Raw genomic sequence first — 13,523 nt, forward strand, 5'->3', positions numbered from 1 at the left:
TCCTTTCTCCTCATAAGCTCAGACAGTGGTCAGCATTTTAGACACCCCTCCCTGTTTTATCCATCCCTGAACTATGTTCTTTGACAGGACAGGTTTATACAGCTGGGTCTTTGTTGAGCTTTGGGGGAAACACTACAGACCAGCAAAAAATATGGCAGAGGACCTATAAAACAGCAAATGGTAAACATTCCATGGAGTGCAAATGCCCCCTTTTCAGTTTTGTTTGGGTTGATTAGTTTTTCTTTTATGTATTTATAAAGTGAACATCTTTAAAAATTTTGGGCAGGTTTTTCTGATGATATGAGTCAATTGATTGTGTTAACCAGTAAAATTTCTTGTCAATATACTATATTATAATGAACAGACTGGGAGAAGACTCAACTATATTACTGACTGAAAGTATAATAAAATTAGACATTTCTATTTTACCAATACAGTAATCTACATTGTGTGTGCTTAGATTATAACTGATTGAAAAAGGAAATAGTAAGCGCTTTTTGTTTCAAAAAGTGTATCTATATGACATACTTAAAATTCGTTTTTATAATGGAAATTTGATAGTGACATTACTTTTAGCCCGGTTTGAACTCCAGTGTAAACCTTGTATTTGGGATTATTTTGTGTCTTTATACACATCATACCTTCATAAGCATTTGATGATTTTTTTTCTCTACAGTATATGCCACATCCTTTGAATTTTTATTTCAGGTGCAGGAAACGGGTAGCCTTTAAGTTACTGCTGAGCAGTTTGTACCCATTTATAGAAAACAGCTAACATTCCTAACTTGTCCACAGTGGCAGCATGAACCATGCTCTAGGGCTTCTTTTCCCCCTAAAACAACAGGGAATGTGCTAAAACCAGAAAGATTAATGGGGGAAGAAGATAAACAGTTAAGATGTAAAATGAGTTTAGAGGTCAAGCTAGAAAAATAAGAAAGCTTATGGATTTAATTCATATTCATCCAAGCAAAGAAGCTTTGGCATGAAAGGAACCAATGAAGAGGCTCAGCATTCTTATAACATCAGCCACAGCTACATCCTGCTGTTTTGGAGTTTGGGTTGATAGATGCTCATCGTCTTTGGCACTGCACCCTTACTCTTGGACTTCACACAATTATAACGGCAGATTCTTCATTTTGCCAGGAAGTTCAGAAAATTTTTCTTTGCCTGGTATGCCTACTTTGCACATCAGAAGCTGTTGTCCTAGGAAAGATTTGTGCACAGTATATATGTTCTTTGCTGTCTATTTTGAATATTACAACATATTTTTTACTTTGTTCATTTTCAATGGTTGTTTGCGAAACAGACTGCAACCAAGTCTGTATGAGGCTAAAAGAAAGAGGGAGTCGCCTAACTGGGCCAGAATTTAGCAAAGTAGAAACTTTTTCTTGTCAGAGTAATCTGGTTTTCAAAGAGAGTAGGGGTCATAATATTTTCTTCGTTGAACTACTACTTAGTCTCAACCTAGCTGATGTTGATGTTCAGTACTCCTTTTAGTTGTGAGCCTCCATTCTCATTTCTGCTAGGGGGAAAAAACACAACAAAACAGCACACCATTCTCTAGAGGTTTGCTTTTCAAGGCTTAACTTGCTTGATTTCACAATAACCTTTGAAAACAAAAGAAATTAAAACAAGATTGGTTACTTAATTATTTTTGTCATCATTATTAGATCCTAAATAAATTAAACATGCCACAGATTTTATTTCAAGACGTGCACCATGCTAAGAATAAGTCACTTTTGATTATGGAACAATTTGCTATTTATTTAGACTTAGCCAGTAATGTGAGAAGGGAGAGGGAGAGCAAAAGGGTGGGGTGGGCTTTTCAGAGGATGCTCAGATAAGGAGACAAGGAGGGAGGCTCAAAATAAGTATTAAGGTTATTTTGGAAAATAAAATTTTATTTCCTGTTTTAGGTCTTGCCAAAGGGAGAGTCTCCTGGGAGAGTCAAAATGACAGTCATTAAAATAAATGAAATGATATTTTTACAGAGGGTCAATATCATTAAGCCTAAATAGATTTTCTTTTCTGCTTTGTAAACTGGTTTTTTGTTTTTTTTTTGCATATGCACCTCATCTGACCAATGATGTTTATGAATTAAATTCTATATTCTTTCATTGTGAATATAATGAAAATAGTGCACTATTTTTCTAGGTTATTAAAAACACATCCATGTAAATGTCTACATATGAACATATGTAAATATACATACATCTTCGTGAGGATAGCATGAAAAAAAAAGTGATGGACATTATTTTAGAATACAAAAATGACAGGTTAGTACTACTCATTCTAGTAATAATAGTTACGTGTTGCACTTCTTTTTTTATTTTATTTTTTTATGGATTAACACATTGGAAGAAATTTGTATCTACTTCTTTTTTTCCTTTATAATTCGCAAAACTTGCAACCAAATAGTTTGATATTTATGGTAGATAAAATCTGTTAGTGTGTGATTAGAATTAAATTAAAATGGAGCTGTTCAGTTCTTAATAGAAGGGTTCCATAAAAAAGAATATTAATTCCCATTAACAGATCATTGTGGGTTGAAAGTCTTCTTTTCCTTTCTCCTTTTCCTTCTCCTCCTCCTCCTCCTCCTCCTTCTGCTTCTCTCTCTCTCTCTCTCTCTCACACACACACACACACACACACATACACACACACACACACACACTGGGTTGCACATATACACAAGACATAGATACTATCAAACTTCCCTGAAAGGTTCATTCAAGGATAGAACAATAGAAATTGAATAATCTCCATTTCACTAGCAGTTGTTCTGATTGAGAGCTGTAAAGATGACCCCTTTGCAGAGATTCTATAAACAATTTTTGAAATTACCTTTGTATAGATCTTGAGAATAGACATGTATTTCATACAATAGTCTCTCACTATTTCTATCCAGTTGTCTACAACCTGAAGTTGATACATGTGGCAACCACATGTCTGAGAAAAATCCAAAAGGCTTCTGATTTTAACACTATTTCTTTAAACCAGAAACACACAATTACTCATTAAAAAAATTATCCTAACATTTGGTTTAGGTAAATGATACTTATCTTAAATAGTGGATTTTTGTTGTTATTGTGTCTTCTTATTGTTATTAGTAGAATTGTACAGCATGTACTGGAAGAGGTGGTTTTTGCTAATCTCTAGGTTTTCCCTCCAATTCTCTATCTGTCCCAGGAATGGAGTATGTGGCTACTCAGTGCTCAGCTTTCAGACTTACAAGGAGCCGAGCATCTGGGGAAACTCAGGAGGTGAGCACTTTCACGCTGACTCAGAGACCAGCCGTATGACTCCAGTCTGGCGCTGTCACGCCTGGTTATGGAAAGGCAAGAACAATGCCTCCCTTGAGAAGGGAGAAAAAAGTCTAGTGCAGTCACAATTTTGATGTAAAATTTAAATCATCCCTCCACATCCTGTGGACTTAGAGCTGTCAGAAAGGCAAAACCCATGCTCAAATGGAAAAAGCTTTTTATTTCCTTAAAAAGTATACCCTCTCTAACTATAATTACAAGTTTTTAGAACCACAAACCTTAATGCTGGGTCATTCAAAGTAATTTACAAATAATCAGAACAAAAGGATCTTGACATTTTTAACCTGTAGATAGTGGAAGGTTAAACATTTTCTTGTTTGTTTCTGATTAATGACAATTATATAACAATACATGAATTAAGTACTTACAGCAAATTGGCATTTATGATTTTCTTCTTTATTCTGCACTCATTTGGTCATTTACTTACAACTTAAAAGAAATTTATCTTCAACATTTAAAGGTAGTAATTATTTCTATTGTGTTTTCTTTAAATAGGTATGATGGATATCTAGTGTGATTTGATGATTAAAAAGACTGTGTAATCAATATTTAATAATTCAAGTATAGATGTTTTGAGATAAATAAATTATAAAAAATTATTGAGTCAAATAATAGTAAGCTATTTTTTAAGTAAAGAGTGTTTATTGTCATAGTCTTGTATAGCAAACCATAAGAAAAGTTTTGATAATTTTTTTTCAAAAATTCTCGAATTCGGTAAAAAAACATTTATTAGCTCTTCTCTTTATGAAAATGACTTTGTATTCACCAGTCATTAAAGTTCCCCAACCTGATTTCCTCCAGCTTGTCAGAATCATAATGAACTCTACTTTTTCTAAGTAGTAGAACACTATGGAATGGTTAGAGTTTAATTAAATTTAATCATCTTTGTTCCTTTTTTAACTTATCGGGAATATTATTGTTTTCAGCACTAAGTATGGATTAGTTTTAAAATAACACAACAAAATGTAAAGATGAGAATTTGTAGCTGGCAGATGCATTTCTTTTGGTAAGTTTGGGCTCTAGAGCCCAGCTATTAGGTTATTAATAATAAAACAATCTTATTATTTATAAAAGTTTCTTGGGGTTTTCATCCAATAATACACATTCTAAGTTTGGAATAAATTTTAATAATTTACAATTTTTAGTGAAACAGTAAGAGAAGAAAGTAGAAAGGAAAACAATTTTGAATTCTGAATTATTGTAGGGATGGGACTTTGCTATCATAAACTACTTGTAAATGCTTACCTTTGGTATTTGTCTCCCTTGTTTAGAAAAAAAAAATTATAAAGTTAACTTTATGGTATACTTTAGTTACATGAATTCAAGCACTTCTGAAATAGCCAGTGTCAAACTACTGAAGAAACACTCATTTCTTTCAGGTACTGACAAGAATTAAGTTCTCTTTCTGATTCTTTTCTTATCTTTAACTTCAGATTTTTTTCCTTTTCTATACATTTTATGTAGAACCCTGTACCTCTTCATTTTTTCCTCCTCTAAATCTTTCCCTTCTTTTCTGACTCTGGTGATTTTGACAAATCTAAGGAAAGCTATTTCCTTAGGTAAGAGCAGAGATGCTAGCAAGTGGAAGGGGCAAAAAGGTGGTGTTCAAGTTAGAGGTAATTCTATTCTTATTAGAAAAATGAAAAATTACTGAACTACTTGACCTCAATGCAGAGAACATCTGAGAAACTAAACATATGATTAGATATACACAGGCAACAGCCTTGATAAAGGTGAAAGCTCTTGGACTACATTTTTAATTAACACAGTTTTTTTACTGCAATTTAAGCTTTTATAATATTAATTACATTTTTTATTAAATTTTATTACAGAAAAAAATAATAAATTTCTTCTTAAGTAGCTGTAATTCAAAAATTACTTTTATTTTTAGACTTCAGTGTTATGGTAAGTTTTGTTTTTAATACTAGTAGAAATAAGTGTCTACTCTGGTGAAATGTATAGTAGGGATTAAAAGGGAATCTAGTCTTAATTATTAGTCTGTTATCTGTTTTTATATTTCTATAAAATCTGTTTTTCTACTTCCATTTATAGTTTATACCAGGATCTGATGAACCTGTTCATGTCTCTAAATAATAATATAATGAATGAGGTCATTATCTGTGGGAAGCAATAGGCATAGAACTATGGAAATTGGCATATTCTCTATCAGAAATTGATGGCAAAGAGGATTTAGAGAAAGAAAAATGTTAAGACTACATGTTTACCACACATCAATTTTCTATTTAAAAGGCTTCTGAATATTATATATGACAGAATTGGTTATAAGGTATACATGAAATATTCACAGGACAAATACAAGTGGACTCTATACTTAATAGAAAAATGAAGATAGTCAAAACATGTTATAAAGAAAAAGGATAAACCATAAGATATGAATAATAATTGAAATAAGGGTAATGACACTGATGTTTTTCTTTAATAAAGTGATATACTAAATTGTATATTTTATAATAGAAGAAAAAACATAGTAGAAATGTTGGTTGTCTCATTCATTTAAATAGAAACCTATCCATTTATGCTAAATATCTCTGTTGATTTTACATATTGAATAGGTAACATTGTGTTGTGAATATACCTTTAGTGAGCTGTTGCATTTTATTCCTAATCTTAATTAGCCTTCTCATGTCAACATTAATTACAAAAGGAACCAGAAAGGTAAATGTGAATGTCCTGAACAAATGGTCTTGTTGCTAGAAAAATTTGAAGCACATTACTTCTAGGAAAGAAGTATGTATAGTCTTTGGGTACGAAGAATTGTCAATTATTATTTTATTTTGTAATATTCCATATGTGTTGTTCCCATAAGGCATTATAGCAAATCAAATATTTCTAGTCATTTTAAAAGTGTTCTGCTAAGTTTGAAATTTAACATGAGAGAGTAAATATAAAACTAATATTTAGAAGAGCAATTAATGGGAGTTATAAATTATATAAATATCATGATCCAAAATTTTTAAAGTTCATATTCAAAATATTTAGTTTTGTAAATTGTTTTGAAAATAATTAAGCTGCTTTATCACTTTGACTTCTCTATCTGTCTTCCTTGCTCAATCTGTTTTATGCTCTGATATACCAAACTGGGGTGAACTATAAGATTCAGATCATTCTCCCCCTCTGCTTGGTATTCTACTGATTTTCCCCTTGGAAAGACATTTCTGTTCTTGATTGCTGTCTATGGTAGGACAAAGATTGAATAGTGTAACAGAATGTATTTAACCACTTTATGACTCAGTTTTATCTTTAATACAACAAGAATAATAAAAATACTGACTTGGAGTATTATGGAACAAGTCAAAGAGAAATAATTACAGTTATAAGTTAACTCTACTTATGTGTAAAAGATTACATGGCCTTAGTTACTGCCACAGAAGTCCTGCATTTTCTGGTTATGTGCTCTTTCTGTTTCAAAGTCCTGCATACAACAAAGATTTATTTCTAAACTGAATTTTATATTTCCCTCCAAATTTGCCTTTCTTTCTAATTTATATATGTCTCTTAATAGTTTTCTTTAAACTATACATTCAAGTAGTCTCTTTACCTTTGAAATATCTCATCCTCTTTTCCATCTCTGTTTCTCATCCTAAACCTTCCAATTTCTGAGGAATTTTTCTTCCAAAAATATGATTTTTTATTATGTTATTGTGTGACTCACAATCAACACTTTTGTCTGTCTTCAGTACCAATTTCAAAATTTTGTTTAGCTATCTAAAAAAGCTTAGATTTACCAAGAGTCATGATCATGGGATCCCTACCTTTCTATTCACTATTCCATACCATTGCATAAATTTCTTCAATTTTCTGTTGTCATTTCTCCTGTCTATACTCTTCTCTTCTTCCCTGTCTATTGACATCTAATCCATCTTTCATTATCCTATTGAATTCTCATAATTTGTACCAAGTGCCCTCTGATTATTTTAACAAGACAGTGTCTATTATAGTACTAAGAGTTATAAAAAGTAATTTACCTCAAAATACTCTTATGGGTAATTAAATCATGTTGTTATCTAAAGGCACATTTGTTTTCATTAGTGAATGAATAAATGAGTAGGTATATATCTTTTGATTTTCATCTAAACTTTACTGCTTTAAGGGTAAGCCAGAAGGGTCTTCATATCTAAATTGCCCGTTTTCCCATAATACAAATGTCATATGCCTGGCATGAAGAAGATACTCATTCAATTCATTAATTTATTTATAAAAAAATAGATTGAGTGCCAACCACATACTAGGAATTGTGCTGTCATACAATTAATTAGATCTTATTCAGCATAGAGTATTAGACTATTAAGGGAAAAAATTACAGAACAATTGAAAAGAACTTTTGTCATGTAGTCAGTTATATCATTAGCATTAATCTTGGAAAAAACAGGCAAAGTGGTGAAAAATAGAGCTGTACTTAACAAAATCTTATTGAATGTCAGATGTTCTAGTGTCATGGGAAATTTAAGAAATTACAATGTGACACTCTTGCTGCCCAAATGCTTGTGATTAGTTTTGGCTACCAAGAGTCATGATCACGGGATCCCTACCTTTCTAGGGGTAGAAAAAGAAAAAAAATCAACTATTGAATAAATGTCACAGGTTATACTGATGTTTAATTTTTCAGGTGGGCTACTGACAAGAGTTTATGTAGCTTGAGGTGAGGTGAAGTCACTTTGATTACAGTGGGAAAGAAAGGCTTTGCAAAAGAGCTACAGTTTGCGGTTCTTAATAGATTTTGTTTTCAATTTTTATAAAAAACTTCAACCATTAAAAGAGATAATATCAGGCCAAAAGAATAACCAGTAGAAAGCACTGCTTCCTAGGATTTTTCTCTGAATTAACCAAAGAGTAAATAATTTAGAGAAAGAAAGAAACTTTAAAGAGAAAATATTATTATCAGGAAAGCACTTCCTATTCTGAGTCTTCCATTTTGTGTTTGTTCTGTATACAAATTCTTTCACCTTGTACATGTCATTTTCCAAGATAATTGCAGCAAAGAGTGTATCCTAAGCAGACAGAGTTAAGTTTAAAGCTGTAGGTAGATGATTCCTCAATAATAAGTCTATTAATAATTAATTCTGAAACATTTTTATAAAGTTACTTCAATGGTTAGTTTTTATTATTGACATATTTTAAAACGAAGTATAACGTTTTTTCTACAAGTACTTTAAAAACGTAATTAAACAAAGTTTGCCATTTATTTACATGGAAATGATTTTTGAAAATGGTATTGTGTCACTGAGCTTGATTTACTTTTTTCTGACAATATTGAGACATTGTGTAAACATAGGTGTCCTGTAAGACTGGAAGATTAGGTATTACAACTTTTCATAGAGAATAGTACAGGAGTTGCTGATTTCAGTTTTTATGTAACATATTTATTTAAAGAATACTATTTTAGGAAGTGACTCTAAGTACTGAGTAAGTTGCTGTGAACAAAAATGAAGTCTGCCTTCTTGTATCTTATATTATAGTGGGATAGACAAATAATGAACAAAAGAATAAGTATGAAATTTGTCAGGTGCTGGTAAGTGCTATAAAAAATGCAGAGAGAAAAGAGCATCAAAGGGAGGAGGTACTGGTTTAGGGAGAGTAAGCAAGGAAGGCCTTACTGGGGAATGATGTTGGAACAGAAAACTAAATGAAATTAGGAACAGATGAGTATGTATCTGAGGTAGGAAGATTTCAGATTGTAAAGAAAAATACCAGCTGTGAAGGAGATATGTTTAAGTGATATATTAGTTTCCCAATGCTGTTTCAACAAGTTATCACAGATTTAGTGACCGAAATAATACACGTGTATTCACTTTCAGGAGGTCAAAAGTCCCACAATCAAAGTGTTGGCAGAATTCATTCCTTCAAGAGGGTGTAGGGAAGAATCTGTTTCATTGTCTTTTCTAGTGTCTAGAGGCCACCTACAATCTCTGGTTAATGGCCCCATTATTTATTTTCAAAGCCAGCCACACAATATCTTTTAATCTCTCTACTATGATCTGCCCTCCTGTAAGGGCCTTTATTATTACATTGGGTCTCCCAGAATATCCAGAATAATCTCCTCTTTTTAAGATTCTTAAATTAATTACATCTGCAAAACCTCTTTTTGCCTTGTAAGGTAGCATATTCACAGGTTTCGGGAATTAGGATTTGGACATCATGGGTGAGGGGCATTATTATGACTAAGGCAAATGATTTGCGAATGTGACTGTGCTTTACAATTACCAGGAAGCTTGAAAAAATCCTGATACCTCATATGCACTCAAAACCCAATAACAACAGAATGTCAGTGTGACCCAGGCAGCAATGCTATTTAACCCTCTTCATATAATTCCAACGGGCAGCCAAGTTCTAGAACCACTGGTGTAGTTTCCTGCTATAGTCTCATACCTTTTACCCTACCCTTAGATTTGCTAACCAGGTCTAAATACAATTGGGGACATCCTACTTATGGAGTAATTATAATGTGTGTAGAGAGTCTTTAGCCAATAGCAAAGGGCTCTAGATTTAAAGTTACTTTCACATATGGACCAGAGTAGCCTGATTGTGCAGATTGCTACAGGAACAAGTAAAGGCCAACGACCCCTTGTAAAGCAAGTTTCCCCTTACAAGGGAGGCACTTTCTTATCTGTTCCATTGATGTAACTCAGCCACTTGCAGGAACATTGTACACCTGAGATGAAATTGGGCCATATTTCTCAGCATCCCCCTTTTTAAAGTAAGCTTCAAACATCTCACACATAGTAAGTGGTCAGTAAATTGTAAATGATTTGAAATTCCCTTATGCTAAGGAATTAAAAATCATTTCTTTCAAGAAGATTTTCTTGTCTGTACACAAAACTTAGTTAAAGATTACTATTATGTCATCATAGATCCACAAGTTATTTTCACATTGTATTATGTTTATGACTCTTGTCAGTTTCTTTTAAGTCTGAGTTTGTCATTGGTAAGCCTAACTATTATACTACCATAGGACTTTAAAAAAATCAATGCTGAATGAATACATAAGAGCAGACCCCAGATCCTCAAATTGTTCCCAGGTACCCTTGCATTGCAAGAAGCCGTGTAGCTCAAGCTGCAGGAATTGGAACCCTACATATCCCAGATAGACACTGTATGGAAATTTGCAGTGTTTTCTTAATGCTTTATAGAAATGAATGAGGCTTTTACTGTCAAAAATGAAACTCCTTGATAGATGAACAAAAATTTAAGAAGTAAATGTTATTGGTAATTTTTAATCAATATTTTTAGAAGTATTACAAGTCAGACTAAACATGACTAATATGATCAGCAGATTGAGAACTCTGTAAATAATTTGTGATGTATTTTCTTTTTTATTTATTTATTTTTCTGAAGTGAGAAGTGGGGAGGCAGAGAGACAGACTCCCGCATGTGCCCGACCAGGATCCACCTGACAAGCCCACTAGGGGCAATGCTCTACCCATCTGGGTTGTTGCTCAATTGCAACCAGAGCTATTCTAGGCCTGAGGTGGAGGCCATGGAGCCGTCCTCAGCACCCGGGCCAACTTTGCTCCAATGGAGCCTTGGCTGCAGGAGGGGAAGAGAGAGACAGAAAGAAAGTAGCGGGAGATAGGTGGAGAAGCAAATGGGTACTTCTCCTCTGTGCCCTGGCCGGGAATCGAACCCAGGACTTCCACATACCAGGCCAATGCTCTACCGCTGAGCGAGCTGGCCAAGGCCATTATGTATTTTCTTTTATTCTGACTTATTAGCCTACTATTGAACTGTAACTAGTGTCGTTTTATTGTATTTATTTAAAAAATTGTTAAGAAATCTTTTACCTGAATTGTATGAACATAACTTCAAAAATAAACACATTAAGAACATTCTATAAGTCTCTGAAAATGGAATTGAAATGAACATAACATATGTCGTATTTCAAAATCAGTTGGCTTCTGGCACCATAACTCTTCTGTGCTCAGTGTTTTAGACCTTGTAATTTTTGTTCATATAAATATCTGTTTATATAGAATTTATATATATATATTTATATAGATCAAATATTTATATATAACATTTATACATCAATATATAAAGATAATTTAGATATTAAAATGACTAGAAGTTTTGAAAAGACCTACTTTTTGGACTTTCACTTTTTATAATTATTATTAATAATTACATTTATAAAGTAGAAGCCTTCAGAAAGCTATAGAATTATGTGTTAACATAGAAGAGGCCAACTGATCCAGCTTTCTGCTTTGACAACCTGGAAACTGGCTCTTGCCAATAGCCTGGAGTTTTCAGACAGCAGGAGACTGTACATAAGACTGACGTAGACACCAGAATACCAACTTAGTAATTCCAGCAAGAATGATAATGCCCACACAAACCATAAATGCTATGGTTTGTATAATAAGTGCATAATCTCCTTGAAGTCTTGTTGCATGTGAAACCAAAAATAATTAAAAGTTCCTTTATTGATTTATTCTGCTAAATCACAAAGACCTTAAAATATTTTAAATCTGTTCTGTCAGCCCATTTTTTATATGGGAATCAGAAGTTGCTTAAAGAGCATGGAAGCAGAACAGTGAAAGTTCAATGTCCCTACTGTTGAGAGTAACTGTGTATAGTTCAATGTGTCAGTTTGGTGATAAATACAGATTTGCAAATTTGACCAAGAAGACTATTCTCTTTCTGTTACCTCCAGCCCCTTATTTCCCTTCTCCATACATAAGAGTATACTTGAAGTAAACCTTGGTAATGAGGTTATAAACAGTTCAAGTTACCTGAATTGTATTGGCTCAGTCCACTTCTTTAGACGGTGCTTACATGGTAGCCACCAACATTTCCTCTTCTTTCCCTGTCGATTAGATGATCAAGACCCCTACTTTTAATGTATCTTCTTTAACACTTGCTAACACACCTGATCAGTTTATTGTCAAATATGACCGGCCATGGACCATGTCTCTATTAGGAGGTTTTGTATTTGATGTTGATCTTACAATGTAACTCATAGAAGGTGATCTGCTTTCCTCATTTTGGAGTTTTGTAGTTTGTTTATTGAGGATGGTGTGGGTCATACTATAGTTTTAATGTTTGTAAAATAAAAGCAGCTATTGTTTATTAGGTGTCTACTGTATACTAAATGCTCTACAAGTCATTTTTCACATGAGATACAGTTCATTCTCAAAAAGCATTGTGAGGATATATTACTTCTTACTTTAAAATGAACAAATTGAGATAGATTAAAGTCTCACAGTTTGTAAGAAGTAGAATCAGTTTTTTTAATCTATGTTTGATTCCAAAGCCTTATTTTTTTTCTACAGTGCTATTATTTCTTAATAGAATATCTTTAGTACTTGAGTATTTTTCTTTCAAAACTTCCAATACTAAGACTACTATTATTATTTAAGAAAAATTAGAGGTATCTCTTTTGGTATTACATTTTAAATTTGAAAACCAGTGATGGATATGAAGGAAATGGCATTGCAGTTAGTTAATACTCTCTGTCCAGATAAGAATGGATGATTCTATAAATGCTTTTGTTTGTTGAACAAAACTTACAGTTTTAACAAGGTCTGATCAAGTTATAAATAGATTTTTTTTTTAATTTTAACTCTATATACAGCTATGCAAAAACTTTTAATGAAAGCAAAAGGAACTCTTTAACTAAAAATGCTTGCCACATATTTTTAACCTCTGATTATATTCTCAATTAGATATAAGTATAAAAAATGTTTAATTTTTGTTCATTTATCTAAGTGCATTGTTCTATAGACATTAGCTTGACAAAAAATCTTTATTTTATATTTTTTTCTTTTTCTTAGTTATCCATGGAATAAATAAGTCTGATAAACCATGCCTAAATCTTTCACAGAATAAATAAAATATTTTTATATTATCACCTCTTTTATTTACTATTTTGAAAATTTGACATTAGAACTAAATATCTAAATGGGGTGATTTAGAAGTTTAGGGAAGAAAAATTCTCAAATGTTTCAAGATTAACAGAAATTGTAAAAATCACTTGATTTTTAAGATTTAAACAAATATCAAACTTTTTGTCCTGTAATCTGAGGTTTACGTTTAACCAATATCTCTGTCTTTCACAATAATCTTACTTTTTAAAATGCAAATTTTTTAAAAATGGAAATTTTTGTTTGTTTATTTTTTGATGAAATAAATTTTAGTTATTTCCCTTCTTTTAACTCCCAACCATATTTGTTATTCATAGATGTC

The 13,523-nt window shown here is 32.3% G+C and overlaps 1 protein-coding gene across 13 annotated transcripts in view; it reads left to right on the plus strand.

Moving 5' to 3' along the window:
• The window catches only part of SOX5 (SRY-box transcription factor 5), a 1,089,507-nt gene that overhangs the window by 702,181 nt on the left and 373,803 nt on the right, over positions 1–13,523 (plus strand). Inside the window, exon 1 of one of the 13 annotated variants that reach the window (XM_066354471.1) lies at positions 3,208–3,263. The exons of the other annotated variants lie outside the window; for them this stretch is intronic. The gene's annotated coding sequence lies outside the window, so the exon portion shown is untranslated. Of the gene's footprint in view, positions 1–3,207; positions 3,264–13,523 lie in introns of those variants that run through there. 13 annotated transcript variants of the gene reach the window in all.

The sequence above is a fragment of the Saccopteryx leptura genome, chromosome 1 (genome assembly GCF_036850995.1).
Source record: "Saccopteryx leptura isolate mSacLep1 chromosome 1, mSacLep1_pri_phased_curated, whole genome shotgun sequence".
Taxonomy (NCBI): Eukaryota; Metazoa; Chordata; class Mammalia; order Chiroptera; family Emballonuridae; genus Saccopteryx; species Saccopteryx leptura.